Source organism: Lissotriton helveticus, chromosome 7 (genome assembly GCF_964261635.1).
Source record: "Lissotriton helveticus chromosome 7, aLisHel1.1, whole genome shotgun sequence".
In the NCBI taxonomy this organism is placed as follows: Eukaryota; Metazoa; Chordata; class Amphibia; order Caudata; family Salamandridae; genus Lissotriton; species Lissotriton helveticus.
In genome coordinates this window covers 989,836,000-989,857,870 of record NC_136068.1, presented here as the reverse complement: position 1 = coordinate 989,857,870, position 21,871 = coordinate 989,836,000, and positions in this window count along the sequence as shown.

The window sequence follows — 21,871 nt, the reverse complement described above, 5'->3', positions numbered from 1 at the left end:
CACCCTGCGGAGGATCAGGAAATATCTTTTGCTCCAATCCAGAAAGCAGGTAGCTGTGGCTCTAATAGGCTCGCGGCTAGACTACTGTAATGCGCTGTATGCGGGGCTGAATAAGAGCCTGCTGCAGCGCTTACAGGTGGTCCAAAACGCCACGGCAAGATTTGTCCTGGATGCCCCCAGACGTACATCGGCTACGTTAGCCAGGAAAACATTGCACTGGCTTCCGGTAGAACACCGTGTACGGTTCAAGGTCCTGTGCATGACATATAGAGCCATCACAAATAACAGTGACCTGGGAGTAAGCTCCATCGTTTCCAACTACATCCCTGGAAGGAACTTGCGTTCCTCCGGGAAACTGCTTCTGTCAGCCCCTCGTATAAGAAAAGCCAAATGGGGTGGTGGCTTTTTCCACCCTTGCCCCCAAATGGTGGAATGAACTCCCTCTCGACCTTAGGTCCCTACCCACTTTACAGGCATTTCGTGGTGCACTTAAAACTCGCCTCTTTCTGCAAGCTTATGTGTAGTGGATGAATGGTTTTATTTTCTGATTTTATTGTTAGGCGCCTTGATACCTTCGGGTTATTGTTTTGCGCGTTATAAATTATTTTCATTCATTCATTCAGAGCAACGGCAGCTGGATGGGCAAACATTGCCTTAAACTGAACTTGAATAAAACCGAGGTCATCCTCTTTGGAAATAAGCCACAATTCTGGACCCCCATCTGCTGGCCATCAGATATGGGAGCCCTCCCATCCCCAGTCCTAAAAGCAAAACACATGGGGATCACAATCGATGATACACTTAACTTCAGCAAACACATCAACTCAGCCATCACTTCTTGTTTTAATACCCTTCGAATTATCATGAAAATCGTTTCCTTCATTCCCCCCAACTCGAAGAAAACAGTAATCACTGTGCTACTTTTAACAATGTTAGATTACTGTAATGGTTTGTACCTAAACCTTCAAAAACAATATCTGAACAAACTGCAGTCTTTACAGAATGCGGCGGCCAGCACTGCCCCGTCCCGCAGCGGGGGCGGGAAGACCCCGATGATGAAGCATGACACCAAGGGCCCTTTTGGTGTGTGAGGGGTATTTTAACACACTGAGTATATTCCAACAACATCGGAATATGTACTGAATTTTTTTCAGGTGGTCTTTGTTGATTAAACAAACCCTAACCTGGTACGAACCCAGAAGAGACCTGCGATAGAGAGGATCATTGAAGGTTATCCGCCCCAGATTTAAAAGACCGAAAGGGGTGGAAGGTGCTTTGCTTCAGGAGATTCTAAACTCCGGAATCGCCTACACTTCACCATCAGAGACAATCCCTCTTTATTAGCATTCAGAAAGCTCCTGAAAACCTGGCTTTTCAACAACTAGCTTCCATTACAGTCTCTGTGTTTGTTATGCTGAGTCAGTGCCAAGAAACCTCTGGGAATACGTGAGCTTTTATAAATGTATTAACATAACAACATAACATAACATTTTACCAGCAACTCTACTGATACATAGTCTCATTCACACTACTCCAGTTATGACACCAGCGCTCTCTGCAAACCACTGCCATGGGTGGCCTTCTGTAGCCTGGTTCGACCCTTTCCAATTCAACCCAATGTGGCTCATCTCTGCATTGCATGATCTAGGCCAGCATTGCCCAGTTTTGCCCTGGGCACCATAACGATCATACCACTGTCATGGGTGAGCTTTGGTGCAGATGGCACTAAGGAAGGAGGCTTTTCGATAAGGCCCAGTTTTGCCCAATGTAGTTTGGTTCTGAAATGTCTGGCCATCTACATACCAGCACGGCGTATCGAACCCAAGATTACCCACTGCCACCTGCTTGTGCCAGGATGTGACTGTCAGAGCCCATTGGAGGAAAGACCAATGTCACATCCTCCTGACTGGCCTCTGTTCCACCAGTGTTGTCTGCTCTCTCGGGGACAAAGAATGTCACCAGTTGAATGGTCACTGGGCCTTTGCAGTGGTGTAGCGAGGGTGCACGTGCCCTAGAGTAAGCGAGGATAGGGGAGCCCTGGCTGCTGTTTGAGTAGTAACATACAACAATCGGGGTTCAGAGTACCCCCGGGTCTGCTGGCCTCAGTGCCTTTGCAAATGGTGCACGGTTGATGACTACCCTCCATGTCGCTGCTACTCTACTTACTCTAGTTACTTTAGGACCCCAGTACCCAGGTGTGGTGTGCGCATGCCTGACCCCTGCCCTGGTGCGCCTCGCTAGCCTCTTATGATTGTCATAAAATCTGATCACCTAGGCTTGGCCGTTAGGTACCCGTATCAAATCAAACGGACCACTAGCACGTGAGTGGTTGCTCGGCTCCCTGTGCACTAGATAAACAGGTAGCGCTAACTGCAGATCCAGGAAAACTTCTAAGCGCTCTCCATGTACAACTTTCCATTTCAGTTGAATAGGGATAACTGGGGTTGCTTAAGGTAGAGACAGATACGTCACCGGCTAAAAGTGAAGCGCGCGTTTTTTACTCTAAGCCCGGTGCCCGAACGAGCAGACATGACGTCTTGTGAGTACCCCCACCGTCTGAGGACTGCTCAAGATGTATAATGACTCTATGGACTCGTTTATAGTGCATGCGAGGGGCCCTCAAGTAAATGCAAATTAAACAAAAAAGTAGTGGCGCCCTCCCGCCTCCAAATTAAGAAGAAATAGTTGGAGTTTCCAGGAGTGATGTCAAGACGAGAGCAGTTTCTTCGTGGCTGCCACGTCTGCAGGCCGCCGTGGCTTTTATTTATCCATTGCCGCCACGTTGCCTGCAGAGCGAATCTAAATTTGAAGTCTTTTTTCATGTTCTTGTTTTTCTGAAAACTGTTCCAGATGTTTTTTTTTGTCGTGACTGGACAAGTCCCAGCAGCTGTTGCAATTGTAAGTGGAGTTTGTGGCTTAGGGCGAACCGGCAGGAAACTGCGCCTTCAACGGCTCCTCAGCATCCTACCGATGCTGGGTCCCGGCGGGCACCCCAGGCTTGTCAGCACCCGCGCATAAGGTACCCCAGGACCACGTTCTCGGTGTGCAAACACCCCTCGAAGATCTGCGTGACGTCATCTGTGAGAACATGGATTACGACTAACCATTTAATGTTCTCGTAGCCCTGCCCCTGCCTGGAAGAAGTGCAGATGAGGCATACTGGTCCCCTCGAAGGCTGGTGGGCCCGGGTCAAAGTCAGTCAGATTCCAATCAATGCCAGCTGCTAAATACTCTCTTTTGCGTTCCAATTGTGTGATCAAGCGGAAGGGAAATCCTTTCCCAATAATTACATTTTAAAACTTTACTTTTTAATGAGCATCTCCAACCGACAGACCACCCGTCTGTAACTACCAGATCATTGCGTTGCACGTCTCTGGCCTCCTAATCACATCTGCACCGTGAAAAACTGGGTGTGCCTTCCTCACCCGGCCGAGTTCTCTGCTCCTTGGGCAACAGTCTCTGAATTTAGTAAGATGTCGTCAGACATCCCTGGACAGCCAATCTTCTGAGATCAAATTCCACCCCCTTTGGAACAAGCCACCCCAAGAAACCACACCACTGCTCTTTTGGCAATGTGTCCTGACCTCATCTAGATGTGCCCCTTGTGAGAAGTTGGCCTGATATGCAGTGTTCACTATTCTAGTGATCACTATGTATCAGTCCAAACAACCCTTATTGATGATTGGTTGTAAGTCAACCTTATAGACCAGCTATCCTAGTAGCATGGATACGAGCAGTCTAAGGCTAAGACTCTAGAGGGCGTGTTAAGCCAGCTGTTTTACCATCACATTACCCCTTGAACACCAAGTGGAAGGACACCACACAAGTTGTTATGAAAAATAAAGTATATTTATTTATAACAAGACTACCCTGGCTCTTTATGAGACAGGGAGCTAAGCACACAACAAAACTCTTAAAGAAATACTGAAAGTCGCACAATTTACACAAATGCCCTAGGGGCACGAAAAACCATATACACAGTAAGTGGAATGCGAACTTGCTAGCAGGTAAGTAATACTTTTCTAGACTCAGGAATCCCTAGGCCTACAATTCTAAACACTGGGATTAGATGCAGGAGGCCTGTGGACGTCGTGTGCAGAGTGGGAACTCTCACGCGTAAAGCGGGAAAAAGTCTATGGAGGCTAGCAGTTGCAAAGTTACTGTTCTCGGGCGAACCCGACTAGGTGGGTCGAAAACGGGAGTGGATCCGAACACTTAGGGTGTTGGACTATGCTGGAGCACCGGAGTACTCAGTTTACCTAGCCCAGGGGCTGCGGCTGCATAGGGTCGAAGTTGCGTCGGAAACCCACGTTGAAGAACCAGGAGCCTGAAGAAAGAAGTTGCTGGCAGGCGGCCAGTGAAGAAAGTTCGTGGAGATCCAAGCCTGGATCAGGGAAGAAGAAACCTATAAGCAGAGGGGACCAAGTTCTGAATCACTAGCCAGTGATTTAGGTGGGCACCAGGATGGCACCGGACGAAGTCACCTCAGCCAGGTGAGTGGGCGCTGCTGGGCTCTGCAGTCTCTCGGACCAGGAGGCGTTGTCGGCGACCAGGATGGAGGTGCGAGCTGTCCCACGAAGGTACTTGCTGTCGACGTCGCTGGACCCAGGATTGGGGCAACAAGTCTTGGCAAATGCAAGGCCCACGCGGTGGACCTAAAATGGCGTCTTGAGTGGACCAGGAGGGTCCAGGGTGCTTCTCTGAAGAAGGGAAGCAAGGGCCAGTCTGGAGCAACCAGACCAGCGGTGTTTGTCATTAGAGTTCGTCATCAGAGGGTCACTAGCCAACGGGCAAGTGACCTGGACAACGCGGTGAGCAGCAAAAAGCAGAAGGGCCCCACGCAGATCTCGTGGATGCAGGGGGGCTGAACTTTGGTGCTGGAGCTGCTCATGGTCGGGGCTTCTCTTACCCCAAAGCACTCGGTCGAGGGTCACTCGGTGGTCGTGCTGGACAAGCGTCGTGCAGTTCTGAAGATGGCCGGTCCCTCGAGGTCTCGTCGCACCCACGGATCACAGCTGGGCTGATGATGCAGGTTGAGGTCAGAGGTGCCAGGGAAGCCGGTTCTCGTCGTGCTGGAGCAGTCTTGATCCGAAGGAGAGACTGGCAACAAACCGCGATGCTTGGTTGGTGCCTGCTGCTGCAGGGTGACTACTCCTTAGTCACAAGGGAGAAAATCTTGAGAAGAGTCTTGAGTTTTTCGTGTAGAAGGTCGGTTCAGGATTCAAAGATTGATCTAATTTGGAAGGGGGCCTGCTCCTACCTTTATCCTGAAAAAGGGGGCTGGCACGCGACTAAGTCCTGCCCTATGGGTGGGACCAGGAGGGGGGTGGTTACACCCCTCTCCTTTGGCGGGCTTTCCCCAGCTCAGGGTCTGGTGTGCCCCTGGAACTGGTTCAAGCCGGCCTATGCACAGTGAGCACCGGGGTGCCACTTGCAGTCACCTTCCTCTAAAGCCCTGCCTACCTAGAATACACAAAACCCTGTCTGGGACGGTGCTGGCACCGGCCCTGGCAGGAAACCCTTTGTCCTTGCCTCCTGCTCTGGGAGGACTCCCAGCAGCAGGAGGGCAGACTTGTGTCTCGGTGGCAGCATCCATTTTGTGGATGCTAAGGCTCTGTCTGACTTTAACCGGGGTTATAGGTTACATACATGTCGTGTCCCTGTAGAAGGGTGGAATGCTAACCCCGTCGCCAGAATTGGCGAGGGGTTAGTATTCCAATTCGTATGACACCTTACTCGACATGTTTTGATAAAGCGATACCAGAGTTGGCATATAACCGCGAGGATTATAATGCACTTAAGAGTATATGGTATGCGATATCATGGAAACGGCTAAGGGATAGATCCCGAAAGCCGCAGACAGGCTCAGCTCATGCCAGAGCACCATCTCACATGATTCCAAGCACTCTGCCTTCAGGATTGTCAAGGCCTGCCATAGGAGTGACTGATAGGAGATCTGTGTGTCCATTTAGGGTTAGATATAGGAATACTATATCTAAAGCAAAGGGTGGTTACACCACCTTGCCCCAGCTGTCAAGCAGCCAGTTGTGTCTGTTTGGTTAGTCAGCCCAGGGGTGGCATAATACATGCTGCAGCCCCTGGGAGACTTCTGGGTGCACCTCAGCCCTGGGTACAGGGACTCAGAGAGGGCCCAGTGCCAATTCAGTACCTGGGTACAATTTGGAATAGAGAGAACAGCTAGGCTGTGGGTCAGATTAGCAGGCCCACAGCCAGGGAAGTCGTAAACCAGTGAAGCAAAAAGCAAAAAAATCTGGGTGATCATAGGATTGCAGACCCTACTCTCCTACATGATAGGATTGCAGACCCTACTCTCCTACATGACCCCCCCCCAAACTTTGGGACAATAAACTAACCTTGACCAGGTGAGTCTTCTTGCTCTAAGTGGAAATACCTGGAGAGCCCATCAGCATTGCCATGATCAGTACCAGGTCTGTGCTCCACTGTAAAATCCATCCCCTGTAGGGAAATGAACCACCTAAGTAGTTTGGGGTTTTCACCCTTCATCTGACTTAGCCATAAGAGGGGCTTATGGTCGGTCTGAACTGTGAAGTGACTTCCAAACAAGTAGGACCTCAGCTTCTTCAGGGCCCAAACCACAGCAAAGGCCTCCCTCTCAATAGCTGACCAATTTTTCTCTCTGGGGGTCAGCCTTCTGCTAATAAAAGCAATGGGCTGGTCGTTACCATCAAAATTCAGTTGAGATAGAACAGCTCCCACACCCAACTCAGAAGCATCTGTTTGGACAATGAATGGCTTGGAGTAGTCTGGACTCTTTAGGATAGGTGCTGTGCACATGGCCTGCTTTAGGTCATTGAATGCCTTTTGACAGCCTTCTGTCCACTGAACTTTCTTTGGCATCTTCTTACTTGTCAGGTCATTAAGGGGGGTCACTATGGACCCATAATTTCTGACAAACTTCCTATAGTAACCAATCAGGCCCAAGAAAGCTCGAACCTGAGTCTGGGTGATTGGAGGAGCCCAGTCCTTGATGGCCTGTATTTTACTCTCCAATGGCTGGACCTGGCCTCCACCTACAAGGTGGCCCAGGTATACAACCTGTGTCTGCCCTATCTGGCACTTAGTGGCCTTGATAGTGGGGCCTGCCTTCTGCAGGGCCTCTAACACTTTCCTCAGGTGGACCAGGTGATCCTCCCAGGTGGAGCTAAAGACAGCAATATCGTCAAGATAAGATGCACAGAAGTCATCCAGCCCAGTGAGGACTTGATCCACCAACCTTTGGAAGGTGGCAGGTGCATTTTTCAAACCAAAGGGCATTACCACAAATTGATAATGCCCACCAGGGGTAGAAAATGCTGTCTTGGGTTTGGCCTCCTCAGCTAACCTGATTTGCCAATACCCAGCTGTCAAATCGAATGTACTTAAGTAGTTGGCAGAAGCCACTCTATCTATAAGTTCATCTGCTCTTGGTATTGGGTGGGCATCAGTCTTAGTGACTGCATTGAGGCCTCTGTAGTCTACGCAAAACCTCATCTCTTTCTTACCACCCTGGGTGTGAGGCTTTGGCACTAGAACTACTGGGCTAGCCCAAGGGCTATCTGAGGGCTCAATGACTCCCAGCTCCAACATTTTCTGCACTTCAGTTTTGATGCAGTCTCTAACATGATCAGGCTGTCTGTAGATTTTACTCTTGACAGGCAGACTGTCCCCAGTGTCAACCTCATGGGTACACCAATCAGTTTGGCTGGGTGTCAGAGAGAACATATGTCTAAAGGATTGCAGAACTTGTCTACAATCCTGTTGCTGATGTTCAGAGAGGCTGCCACAAAAGACAACACCATCTACTGATCCATCATCAGGATTCTGAGTGAGTAGGTCTGGGAGAGGGTCACTCTCTTCCTCCTGTCCCTCATCTGTGGCCATGAGCAAACTCATGTCCTTCCTGTCGACATATGCCTTGAGCCTGTTCACATGGAGCACTCTGAGAGGGCTCCTGGGAGTTCCAAGGTCCACCAAGTAGGTGACCTCTCCCTTTTGCTCAATGATGGTGTGGGGCCCAGACCATTTGTCTTTGAGGGCTGCTGGGGCCACTGGCTCCAGCACCCACACCTTCTGTCCTGGCTTGTACACAGTCAGAACAGCCTTTTGGTCATGCCAAGCTTTTTGGAGTTCTTGGCTGGCCTCAAGGTTTTTAGATGCCTTTTCCATGTATTCAGCCATCCTGGAGCGGAGACCAAGTACATAGTCCACTATGTTGGTTGCAGGCTTTTTGAGAGGTCTCTCCCATCCTTCCTTCACCAAACACAGGGGTCCCCTTACAGGATGCCCATACAGAAGTTCAAAAGGGCTGTAGCCAACCCCCTTCTGTGGGACCTCTCTGTAAGCAAACAAGAGGCAGGGTATCAGGACATCCCATCTACGCCTGAGCTTTTCAGGTAGTCCATGAATCATCCCTTTGAGGGTCCTGTTGAATCTCTCAACAAGCCCATTGCACTGTGGATGATAGGGTGTGGTGAACTTGTAGTTCACACCACATTCCTTCCACATGGCAGTCAGATATCCTGACATGAAGTTTGCACCCCTGTCAGAAACAACCTCCTTAGGGAAGCCCACTCTGGAGAATACTCCAACTAGGGCCCTTGCCACTACAGGTGCTGTAGTGGTCCTAAGTGGAATAGCTTCAGAATACCTGGTGGCATGGTCCACCACCACCAGTATAAACTTGTGCCCTGATGCTGTCTGGGGTTCCATTGGACCAACAATGTCAATCCCCACTCTTTCAAAGGGAACCCCCACCACAGGTAGTGGTATGAGGGGGGACTTTGTGGTGCCACCTGACTTACCACTGGCTTGGCAAGTGACACAGGAGCGACAAAACTCCTTGGTATTCTCATTCATGTGGGGCCAGTGAAAGTTTGAGACAAGCCTGTCCCACGTCTTTGTCTGACCTAAATGACCTGCAAGGGGAATCTCATGGGCCAAGGTGAGGAGGAAACCTCTCAGAGACAAGGGGATGACCAGCCTCCTGGTTGCACCAGGCTTGGGGTCTCTTGACTCAGAGTACAGGAGTCCATCTTCCCAGTATACCCTGTGGGCACCTGTGGCATTCCCTGCAGCCTCAGCAGCAGCCTGCTGTCTGAGGGGTTCAAGGGAAGGGCAGTCTAACTGTGCCTTCCCCAGGTCCTCTCTGGAGGGTCCCCCTGAGCCCAGAAACTCAACTTGATCAAGTTCAAGCTCTTTAGGCTCAGTTTCCCTCAGCTCTCTCAGATCAGCCTCCTCGGAGACTTGATCCTCAACCTGGGGCAAGGGGGAAGGCAAAGCCTTAACCCTACTGCTCTTCTTCTTGGAAGGTGTCTGGTCCATTCTTCCAGGATCCAGCACCTGTTCAGTGGGGCATCTTCTGGCCTGTGACCTAGTCACAGCAAGCACATGTGCTGGCAAGCCTAACATTTCCATGTGAGTCCTCTGCTCCACTTCTGACCATAGTGATGACTCCAAATCATTGCCCAACAAACAATCCACTGGGAGGTCTGAACTAACCACAACTTTCTTTTGGCCACTTACCCCTCCCCAGGAGAAAGCAACAATCGCCATACTATGACTGGTAGTGACGTTGCTGGCATTGGTCACCAGGAAATCTGTACCTGGCATGATCTGTCCAGGGTCCACAAAGTTAGGTGTCACCATGGTGACACTGGCACAAGTGTCCCTATAGGCCTGAGCCATTTTGCCATTTATCAAAGGTGTCTGCCTGTATTTGCCCAAAGTATTGGGACTTACCTCAGGGGACATATCCATATCCCCAGTACAGACAAGGACAGCCTGAGTGAGTGTGCCAACTAAGTTGTCAGACCCCTCAGTTCCCAAGGTTAACCCAACTAATGCCTTGGGAGGTGCACTACCACTACTGACTGTACTAGGGGGTGCAGTTGCCTTAGGGGCTGTAGTGGTAGGAGTTTGCCCTCCTCTTTTGGTGCACTCACTAAACCAGTGAGACTTACTTTTACAGTACTGGCACCACCTTTTTGACTGGCCTTCTTGAGTCTTCTTCTTCTGGGAAGCCTGACCCCCACCCTCTTTGGTTTGTTGGGGACCTGGTGAAGACTTCTGGTCATTTTGTTCATTCTTAGTATTACCCTTCTGGTCTGCTTTCTTCTGACCACCCTGGTTCTGGTTCTGGTTCTGCTTGATCCTTGTTCTGACCCATTTGTCTGCCTTCTTTCCCAATTCTTGGGGAGAGGTCAGATCGGAATCAACAAGGTGCTGGTGCAACAACTGGTTCTGACAATTATTTAAACTTTGTTCTCTCATCATCAGATTATACAATCCTGTGTAATCAGTAACCCTGCTACCCAGCAACCAGCCCTCCAAAGCCTTAGTGGCACAATCCACAAAGTCAGACCAGTCCTGAGACTGAGTTTTCTGGATGTCTCTGAACAGCAACCTGTACTGCTCAGTGGTTAAACCGAACCCATCAACCAGTGTATCTTTCAGGACCTGGTAATTGTTAGCATCCTCCACCCTTGTAGTGAGGAGCTTATCTCTTCCTTTACCATCAAAGGAGAGCCACAGTATAGCTGCCCACTGACTCTGGGGAATGCACTGCACAGTGCAGGCCCTCTCCAGAGCAGCCATCCATTTCTGGATGTCATCCCCTATCTTTGTCAGGTGTTTAGTATCTAAACCCTTCTCTCTATCTCTTGGGAGATTGCTGCCACCAGTGGGAACTATCCCACTCATCTGCTGCTCTCTAGCAAAGGCAAGCTTTTCTTTGGCCAGGGCAAGTTCTTCCCTTTCAATCCTCAGAGCAGCCTGTCTCATTCTAGCTTCATGCTCTATTCTCTGGGGGGAAGTTAATCTCCTCTGGGGAGAGTTCCTTCTCCTCTGAGAAGAGGCATTAGAGTGCAGAGATCTATTGGAGTCCCTAGAAAGAGATCTATCTCTCCTAACTCCAAGGTTAGGCCCACTGCGGGTCAGTACTGGGGGTCCCCCAGATCCTAGCCCAAGTAAGTCTAAGTTGGCCCTAGTTAGCCTTCTGACTACCTCAAGACCTTTGTCTACCTCATCCCCAGAGAGTTCCTCTTGATCCTCCTCCTCAACTGCATTTGCAGTGTTGAGGAGGTCTGGATCCCCAGAGGTACCCTCTAAGGCTGGCATATTCCCATCTAGCTGAGAAATCTTTCTCGCATCATAAGTCTCTAAGAGACCTATCAGAAAGGGAATGGTGGGGAAGACCCCTGTTTCAGTTTCCTGGAGGTACACACTTGTCTCATCTCCTGGAAACTGAGAGCTGCATATCTTGAAGTGACCTGTGGAGGGTCAACGCTTGCCAGGGGAGTCTCAGTGGACTCTCCATGGTCAGACATGCTTTTCTAGTGAGGTGTAAGTGGTGCACTTACCTACACTATTTGTTTGCCTACTGATCCCTTGCTAGAGTTGTAGTTTAGGGTGTGCTAGGCCCTAGGAGCTACAACAGCTGGTTCAGTAGAACTCAGAGTATTCTAAGCTAAGTTATATGTACCTTTAGTACTTATGTGATCTTTCAAATGATATTCTTAGGATATGTGTGGTAAAACAACAGCAAGCTCAAATCCCAACCGCTGCTCACCAATGTGAGAAGTTGGCCTGATATGCAGTGTTCACTATTCTAGTGATCACTATGTATCAGTCCAAACAACCCTTATTGATGATTGGTTGTAAGTCAACCTTATAGACCAGCTATCCTAGTAGCATGGATACGAGCAGTCTAAGGCTAAGACTCTAGAGGGCGTGTTAAGCCAGCTGTTTTACCATCACATTACCCCTTGAACACCAAGTGAAAGGACACCACACAAGTTGTTATGAAAAATAAAGTATATTTATTTATAACAAGACTACCCTGGCTCTTTATGAGACAGGGAGCTAAGCACACAACAAAACTCTTAAAGAAATACTGAAAGTCGCACAATTTACACAAATGCCCTAGGGGCACGAAAAACCATATACACAGTAAGTGGAATGCGAACTTGCTAGCAGGTAAGTAATACTTTTCTAGACTCAGGAATCGCTAGGCCTACAATTCTAAACACTGGGATTAGATGCAGGAGGCCTGTGGACGTCGTGTGCAGAGTGGGAACTCTCACGCGTAAAGCGGGAAAAAGTCTATGGAGGCTAGCAGTTGCAAAGTTACTGTTCTCGGGCGAACCCGACTAGGTGGGTCGAAAACGGGAGTGGATCCGAACACTTAGGGTGTTGGACTATGCTGGAGCACCGGAGTACTCAGTTTACCTAGCCCAGGGGCTGCGGCTGCATAGGGTCGAAGTTGCGTCGGAAACCCACGTTGAAGAACCAGGAGCCTGAAGAAAGAAGTTGCTGGCAGGCGGCCAGTGAAGAAAGTTCGTGGAGATCCAAGCCTGGATCAGGGAAGAAGAAACCTGTAAGCAGAGGGGACCAAGTTCTGAATCACTAGCCAGTGATTTAGGTGGGCACCAGGATGGCACCGGACGAAGTCACCTCAGCCAGGTGAGTGGGCGCTGCTGGGCTCTGCAGTCTCTCGGACCAGGAGGCGTTGTCGGCGACCAGGATGGAGGTGCGAGCTGTCCCACGAAGGTACTTGCTGTCGACGTCGCTGGACCCAGGATTGGGGCAACAAGTCTTGGCAAATGCAAGGCCCACGCGGTGGACCTAAAATGGCGTCTTGAGTGGACCAGGAGGGTCCAGGGTACTTCTCTGAAGAAGGGAAGCAAGGGCCAGTCTGGAGCAACCAGACCAGCGGTGTTTGTCGTTAGAGTTCGTCGTCAGAGGGTCACTAGCCAACGGGCAAGTGACCTGGACAACGCGGTGAGCAGCAAAAAGCAGAAGGGCCCCACGCAGATCTCGTGGATGCAGGGGGGCTGAACTTCGGTGCTGGAGCTGCTCAGGGTTGGGGCTTCTCTTACCCCAAAGCACTCGGTTGAGGGTCACTCGGTGGTCATGCTGGACAAGCGTCGTGCAGTTCTGAAGATGGCCGGTCCCTCGAGGTCTCGTCGCACCCACGGATCACAGCTGGGCTGATGATGCAGGTTGAGGTCAGAGGTGCCAGGGAAGCCGGTTCTCGTCGTGCTGGAGCAGTCTTGATCCGAAGGAGAGACTGGCAACAAACCGCGATGCTTGGTTGGTGCCTGCTGCTGCAGGGTGACTACTCCTTAGTCACAAGGGAGAAAATCTTGAGAAGAGTCTTGAGTTCTTCGTGTAGAAGGTCGGTTCAGGATTCAAAGATTGATCTAATTTGGAAGGGGGCCTGCTCCTACCTTTATCCTGAAAAAGGGGGCTGGCACGCGACTAAGTCCTGCCCTATGGGTGGGACCAGGAGGGGGTGGTTACACCCCTCTCCTTTGGCGGGCTTTCCCCAGCTCAGGGTCTGGTGTGCCCCTGGAACTGGTTCAAGCCGGCCTATGCACAGTGAGCACCGGGGTGCCACTTGCAGTCACCTTCCTCTAAAGCCCTGCCTACCTAGAATACACAAAACCCTGTCTGGGACGGTGCTGGCACCGCCCCTGGCAGGAAACCCGTTGTCCTTGCCTCCTGCTCTGGGAGGACTCCCAGCAGCAGGAGGGCAGACTTGTGTCTCGGTGGCAGCATCCATTTTGTGGATGCTAAGGCTCTGTCTGACTTTAACCGGGGTTATAGGTTACATACATGTCGTGTCCCTCTAGAAGGGTGGAATGCTAACCCCGTCGCCAGAATTGGCGAGGGGTTAGTATTCCAATTCGTATGACACCTTACTCGACATGTTTTGATAAAGCGATACCAGAGTTGGCATATAACCGCGAGGATTATAATGCACTTAAGAGTATATGGTATGCGATATCATGGAAACGGCTAAGGGATAGATCCCGAAAGCCGCAGACAGGCTCAGCTCATGCCAGAGCACCATCTCACATGATTCCAAGCACTCTGCCTTCAGGATTGTCAAGGCCTGCCATAGGAGTGACTGATAGGAGATCTGTGTGTCCATTTAGGGTTAGATATAGGAATACTATATCTAAAGCAAAGGGTGGTTACACCACCTTGCCCCAGCTGTCAAGCAGCCAGTTGTGTCTGTTTGGTTAGTCAGCCCAGGGTTGGCATAATACATGCTGCAGCCCCTGGGAGACTTCTGGGTGCACCTCAGCCCTGGGTACAGGGACTCAGAGAGGGCCCAGTGCCAATTCAGTACCTGGGTACAATTTGGAATAGAGAGAACAGCTAGGCTGTGGGTCTGATTAGCAGGCCCACAGCCAGGGAAGTCGTAAACGAGTGAAGCAAAAAGCAAAAAAATTTGGGTGATCATAGGATTGCAGACCCTACTCTCCTACATGATAGGATTGCAGACCCTACTCTCCTACACCCCTCTGTGGGGGCATGGCGTCCAGAGCCCTCTGTGCTCCGGGTGTTGTCTTAGAGTCCACTGTACATCTGCACCCTAGCGATACAAAAGGGGATGGTGGACTGAGCGTTTGAGCAAATCAAACACTCACCCCCAGTCAACTGATCTGGGTTTAATCCATCACCATTCTTTAGCTCACTCGGCCACCCCAGTTCAGACATGTTCCCACAAGGCACAGGGTCAGACTGATTTGCATATAGCCATGTCTGAACTGGGGTGGCTGAGTGAACTGAAGAATGGTGATGGATTAAACCCAGATCAGTTGACTGGGGGTGAGTGTTTGATTTGTTCAAATGCTCCGTCCATCATCCCCTTTTGTATCGCATCTGCACCCTAGAACATACCAAGCTCCCTGGTTCTTATGAGAACACTTCCAACTTTTCTTCTAGATCATAATGTCTCCGTATCCAGCCTCCTCACACCCTGTTGCACAGTCCCACTTTGGTATCAAAACAATATGCCCGCCCCAGACTGGCTACGGATTCTTTTCCGGCAGTGCCGTACCCGCTTCTGACTCAATGGGTCTGCATGTGATGAATTAAAATGCTTTTCCAGAAGAACTGAGATCCTTAAAGGCTTTGTTGTGAACTACCACGTTTTCAGCTGGCTCTCAATGTACGTCGCTATGTGTATGAAAATGCGACAGTTTAAATTACTCAGACCATCAGGTGCTACAGGACTCAAACAAGGGGGCATATTTACAAGAGCTTATCGCCACCAGAATGTCACTTTTTGTAACGTTCTGGGGGCGATAAGCCAATTTCCTTATTTACAAGGCAGCATTAAGCTACTTAATGCGGCTTGACGCCACCTCGTGAATAAGGACCCCTTTCATGTGGCACTTAGCGTGAAAGGGGCGAGCAATGGGTGTTGCAGTGGGTGTCCCACCGCAACACCCATTGCTTTTTGACACAGCCCCCTATTTACAAGGGTTAGCGTAAATATGGGGCGATGCCAATAATAAGACCAGGGAAAAACTGGTCTTAACCTGGCGAAATGAGGAGAAATGATACATTTAAACTCATCTTTGCTGTTTCTATGTGTGGTGCATCTGCAGCCCACATAGAAAGTACACATAGAAATCGCCCTAGTGATTGTTCATGTGCAGGAAGTTGTCCCTTCCTGCACAGAAATAATCTTTAAAAAATGCCAAGTTGCAACTTCTATGTGTGCTGCATAAAGCAGCACACATAGAAGTTACAAATCGCCATTACTGATTGTTTATGAGCTGGAAAGGACACCTTCATGCACATGAACAATCATTCACCGCAAAGCACCCTTGCACTAGAGTGCAAAGGTGCCTGCATTGGCGCTAGGAAGATAAATTTAGCACCAGTGCTAATGGAAACTCAGGGGAGCGCCGCATTCTTGTAAATATGGTGCATCCCTGGGTGTTCAGAATGGCAGAGCGCAGCATTAGCAATTTTGGCTTAAAGCCGCGCTCAGCCATTCTCTTGTAAATATGCCCCAAGGTGGGTTATTCAATGTCATACACTTCTTTCACCAATGATGTCTTATAAGAAAATGCCCCTTTTTGCATGATCACCTCCAAAGTTTTGAACTGATGCTGCTGGTTTTTCTGCTCTGAGAGTGCACCGAGGCCTGCTAACCAGTACTTAGTGCCAGTGTTCTACCCTATTACAAAATGTATGTTGAATTCGCTATCCCCAGTTGGCATAAGCTGACTTACTTATAAGTCCCTAGTATATGGTGCCAAAGGTTCCCAGGGCCTTTGAAAGTGTCCACTCAGGGCTGCAAAAAGAACAAATGATGGACAGAATGCTGATCAACGTCATACATTCACCCCAGTACAGAGATCTGGGCCTAAATACATTCTTTGTTTGTTCCCCATGCCATTCCAGTCTAAACCCAGCCATGTGCATCAGTCTTGACCCTGCTCCCCGTAGGAACAGTCCAGCTCGAACTGCCAGGCCAGGTCCTCCCTGGACCGGAAACAAGCATCCTGGGACCGGTTTCGGGGTATCACCCCTCTTCAGCCTGAATAGCTGGACTCCAGTGGTATGGAGAGCATGGGATCCCTGTCTGGGCATACTCGTCCCACTCGGGGTGACAAATGCAAAAAGAACAAATGATGGGCAAAATGATGAACAATGTCAAACATCTACCCCAGTAAGATATCTTGGCCCAAATCCATGGTTTTTCTGCTCCACAGGCCATTCCAGTTTAAACCTAGCCATATCCGAATCTGTCTTGACCCTACTCCCCATGCAAAGACATGGGTCCCTTGCTTGCTGTGTCACTGGATTCAAGCTAGTCTGGCTGATGGGGGTGTTACCCCTAAACCGATCCCAGGATGCTTGTTTCCGGTCCAGAGAGGACCCTGCTTGGTAGTTTGGGATGAACTGTTCACATGAGGAGCAGGGTCAAAACTGATTTTCATATGGTTCGGTCCAAACTGGGGTGGTGTAGTGATGATGAATTTAACCCAGATCTCTTGACTTGGGATGAATGTTTGCTTCATTGAGCATTTCGTCCATCACTTATTGCCGCAGCACTCAGAGCTGCAGCTCTGATTGTGCTACCCTGCATTTGACAACGTATAAAATGTCTCCCAGCCTGCCACTGCAGACTAAAAGAGCAGTTTTAAAACTGCTAGGTTGTCTTTGCCATTTAAACCAAATGCAAAGTCCCCATTTCCCTTAACAATATATGTAAGTCTCCCCTAAAGAAGGCATAATAAGCCCTAAGGCAAGGAGCTGTATATTATTAAGTAGGGCATATACTTTAATATGTTCTAAAAGGAAACCCCTGAAATTGTCGTTTTTGCTGTGGAAAATTAAGTAGATCCGTTGGCTAGGACAGAGTTACCAGCTGATCTCTTAGCCCAGCTAGCTTCTGAAAGGGACTACTAAAATGGGTACTCCAAGGTATCAGATTAATCATTGCAATAACCCTGACTTGATGCCTATGCCAAATGTATCATTTCTAAAGAAAGGCAGCTTTTAGAAAGTTGTCAACCTGTTGACCAGTTTGTCTGGTGGCCTTTCACTGCTGCCAACCACGAGACAGCTGTCTGCCCTCCTGGCTCAGGAACAATAGAGGCCTGCTACAGAGAGAGGTGTTACCTCCCCCTTACATGAAGTCACACAAAGCGGGAAGCCGCCTTTGGTGAACATATGGCGATCACACTCGTGTGGGGCTTCCCCTTTGTTCATATAGATGACTGGTGTCAGGAACAAAGAAGAGAAACTAGTGGCCAACCCGGTTTTCCTGTGGGCTTGTAACCCACAGATAGCCACACCTCTAGGGTGAGCTACCAAGCTCCTACATCCAAGGAAGGGTTCAGAACCTTAAACGTGGGCAGAATAGCGCACTCTGGTATTGCTAGATGTCAAACATACGGAGGTGGTCTGGTTTAAGAGGGATGGTATTCTATGCCATTCTCTACAGGGGTAGGTGTACCTACTAGGTGGAGCACTATCTTACAACTTCATGAACTTACAAACGCACTCAAATATACCAAACTAGAAAAGGATTTTTCATTAAAAAATGATAAGGATTTATTACCTCCCAATTGGGTTACAATCTAACACATAATCCCAATTTAAAAGAAATTTTTAAAAAACCACATAACATGGTTAAACAATCTTATATACAAAGTCAAAGATTAGTAAAACAGTCGACGCAGCGTTTCGGTGCTTTTTCTTTTTTCACACCTTCTTCAGGACTTTACAACATTTGACTCCATTATTGCTCCTCCGTGTCAGCGTCCTCGTGGAAATTCGAATTTCCACGAGGACGCTGACACGGAGGAGCAGGGAGGCCACATTTAAAATATAAGAGATTTGAACCGTGGATGAAAGAAACCCTGAAAGTGGAGCCGCGTATCATATAACTGCCGCGGACGTCCATAATATATCGGCAAAAAACACAACAAGGTTTAAAGACAAAAAGAAGCTCCGCCCTGACTGATGGTGGCTCCTCCGTGTATATATAATACAGAGTTGCTTATACTTTGAGCTCAAGGGAATTGAAATACCTGAGCATCACGCACATACAAGTGGAACTATTTTGAAATGCATCAATTTGATAATACAGAAATAATGGAGTCAAATGTTGTAAAGTCCTGAAGAAGGTGTGAAAAAAGAAAAAGCACCGAAACGCTGCGTCGACTGTTTTACTAATCTTTGACTTTGTATATAAGATTGTTTAACCATGTTATATGGTTTTTTTTAAATTTCTTTTAAATTGTGATTATGTGTTAGATTGTAACCCAATTGGGAGGTAATAAATCCTTATAATTTTTTTATGAAAAATCCTTTTCTAGTTTGGTATATTTGAGTGCGTTTGTAAGTTCATGAAGTTGTAAGATAGTGCTCCACCTAGTAGGTACACCTACCCCTGTAGAGAATGGTATAGAATACCATCCCTCTTAAACCAGACCACCTCCATAAGCACCAAAACCAGCGATTTGCTGTCTTGCGAGACAGGGATTTACAAATTTCTCTACTGTTCTAACCCCCTTCCCTGTTGTACAATATCAGGGGTTCCTCCTATTTGTTTTGCATAGATGTCAAACATAACCTGAAGTCTTCATAGGGTTGGAGGGATGCTGTTAGTCCATTGGCTAGTGACCACATCATCCCAGTAGGGCACCTTCTGGGCATAAATATGGTACCCCTGGCACCCGAATATCAGATCACATCTACACTGGAGAAAGTACCAAAGCAGGACTGCCCTGCAGACCCCTGGACCTGGCAAGAGAGGCAAACCAACCGCTAAGCTGTGCCTGCTGCTCCTTAAGTGAGCAAAGCCAGGACTGGGCCTAAGGTGCCTGGCTGGAGGAAAAGTTGCTCCTCAGACTAAAGTCGTGACTCCAAGGGTCAGTCTAATGACCCCCTGTTCTAGCACCAAGGCGATAAAAGCTGAAGTAGCCCATTCCGGGCCAGTCAGTAGCCACTCAAAATGAATCGCCGCTGAGGGGCAACGTGCAGCCAAAAAGACCTCCACCCCGGATTCAAAAGTTGCACCAGTGTCTGCTGGACTCTGGAGAGTTGTCAAAGTATGGATTAGTTGCCAAAGTCAGACAGTAGCTTTCATCAAAGGATATCACTGGACCTGCTGTGTCCGGAGACTGGTAGCCCAGCCACAGATGGACTTCTACTGGCTCAAAAAGGACTTAGAGGGACTTGGACCCCTGGTGTGAAAGTTGCCCCACCTTACCCATGGATCAAGGGATAACCCGAGGAAGACTCCTGTTGACCGCACAGCACCCAGAGCATCTTTTAGCATCCTCAGCATCCAGCATCCCCAGCATCATGACCACTTCATTGAAGTCTATGACGGTCTTGATGTAAAGTTTGGAACTGGACTTGAGACTGCTTTGGTGCCCAGTAAAATGTCCAAATTCTCCTAATTGGCTCCACTGACCTTCTCCCTGTCAGAATGGGGCACTCTATTTGGGCCGGTGTAGCTGAATACAACTCTTTCAAACTTTTCAAAAGATTCCAAACTATACAGTTACCCAGGTTTGTTTGCACTTTGGACTAAAAAACTTTAGATTTTTTGTTTTACTTAATAATTCATATCTCAGAAAACCTCTGGTGTATTTTGCTCATCCTGGTGTCCAAAATTCACAAAAATATAATTTCTTTTTATGAATTGGTGTCAGATTTATTTTGTGTTGCATGACTTTCTTATTTGGTTGTTTGGTGCTTCTAAATGCTTTACATTAGTTCCTTTGTTTAACAATTGCTGATCGAAGTCACAGCTATCCAGGGTTGAGCTAAAGGTTTGACAAACATGTTTTTCTGAATGTATTACACAGTAAGGTCACACAACCATACCATATAATACACCACAATACTCACATGCCTCTAGAAGACAACAAACCTAAAAGTAATCAAACACATACTAATAGAAAGGTTGCATGAGTCCTTTCCAATTGGCAACTCTTCCTCTTCCAAGCCAGACAATTACATTCCCATTTTTACTTTTCTTTACGGCATTCTTCTGGCAGACAGCTGGAAAGAAGGTGACCACAGGGTTGTTTAGTCATGCAAATGTCAATACCCCCCATTAAAGCCCACCAATCCATTGGTAGTTACACCTTGGGCATCTACGTGCAAAGAGAGCTCGACTGACTACACAATCAAAGGATGCTCGCTGTGCTGGGCTGTCTCTTAGGCACATCAAATCTTACTTTATTCAAGTCTACGGCACTCTTCCTTGATTAGGTGTGTTTTAGAGGGATCATTAATCCACCCACTGATGAGAATTTAATGAAAATCCTGGTTTCTGAGACACAACGCGATAGGAACTTGTTGGTTAGCCAAGGTGTTTGTACCTGGGGAGGGACAATGGATGCCCAACTCAACTGCTGTTTCACAGGCCCCAGATGCAGACTTACTCAGACAGTACATCAAGTACCTCCCACTTCTGTCAGCTTCCACAGTATACAAGAGACTATCATGTGTCAGACCCTGTTCGGGGGGCACAAGACAGACAGGGGCTACTAGGCCTCAACTGTGGGGTTTTGGGTTGATAGATGCTGGTGTTCTGGAGTAATTCGTTCATTGGTTCTGTAGTCAGGGTCAAGTACAACCCCTCCTGCACTTAACTCTCAGGGTAGTGCGGGTGACAGGCTTCTCATGAAGGTAGGTAGTGTGCGGTGCTTGAGCTCAGAACTAAAAAATCAACCAACAGTCACAATAACTTCTATGTCCAGCCCATTGCTTTCCTTTTAAAAGAAAGATAGTACTTTTAATCATACAGTTGTACAAAATACTACGCAATGCGCTGAGTTACACATATAATTCTTTCTGAGTGTGACTCGTGTTTGTGGTGCTACACTCTACCTGATTCCCTCACTGCTAACCCATTCTCAGGTGGCCAAGTGGCCCACAATCCTCTAGGTTCCCCTCTCTGGGAAATCTGTATATATATTGTGAATGAAATGCACATGCAGCATTTTCTTGTAGGCAATCAATTGTGCACTCAGTGTTTAATCTGACAGCCTATGTGTACTAATTTACAACAAGAGGTGGTGATGGACAGAGTCTCTGAATTAAGCAGAGTACTCTCACCCAGTCAAGAGATCAGGGCTAGATCCAACACCGTTTTTTAGCTCATTGCACCATCCCAGTTTCAGAACCTGGCTGTATGCAAATTAGTCTGTCCCTGGCCCAGTGCATCATGGGAACAGGGCAGACCAGGCTACAAAAGCCAATTCTTACACTGGGAAGGAAACAAGCTTCCGGGGACCGGTTTCTGCCATTTCAGGCGTCTTCGGCCCGGCTTGCTTGAATCCTGATGGTGCAATGAGCAAGGGACTCACATCTGAGTATACCCTTCCACGCTTAGGGTGGACAAAATAATTTACAACAAGAGGTGGTGATGGACAGAGTCTCTGAATTAAGCAGAGTACTCTCACCCAGTCAAGAGATCAGGGCTAGATCCAACACCGTTTTTTAGCTCATTGCACCATCCCAGTTTCAGAACCTGGCTGTATGCAAATTAGTCTGTCCCTGGCCCAGTGCATCATGG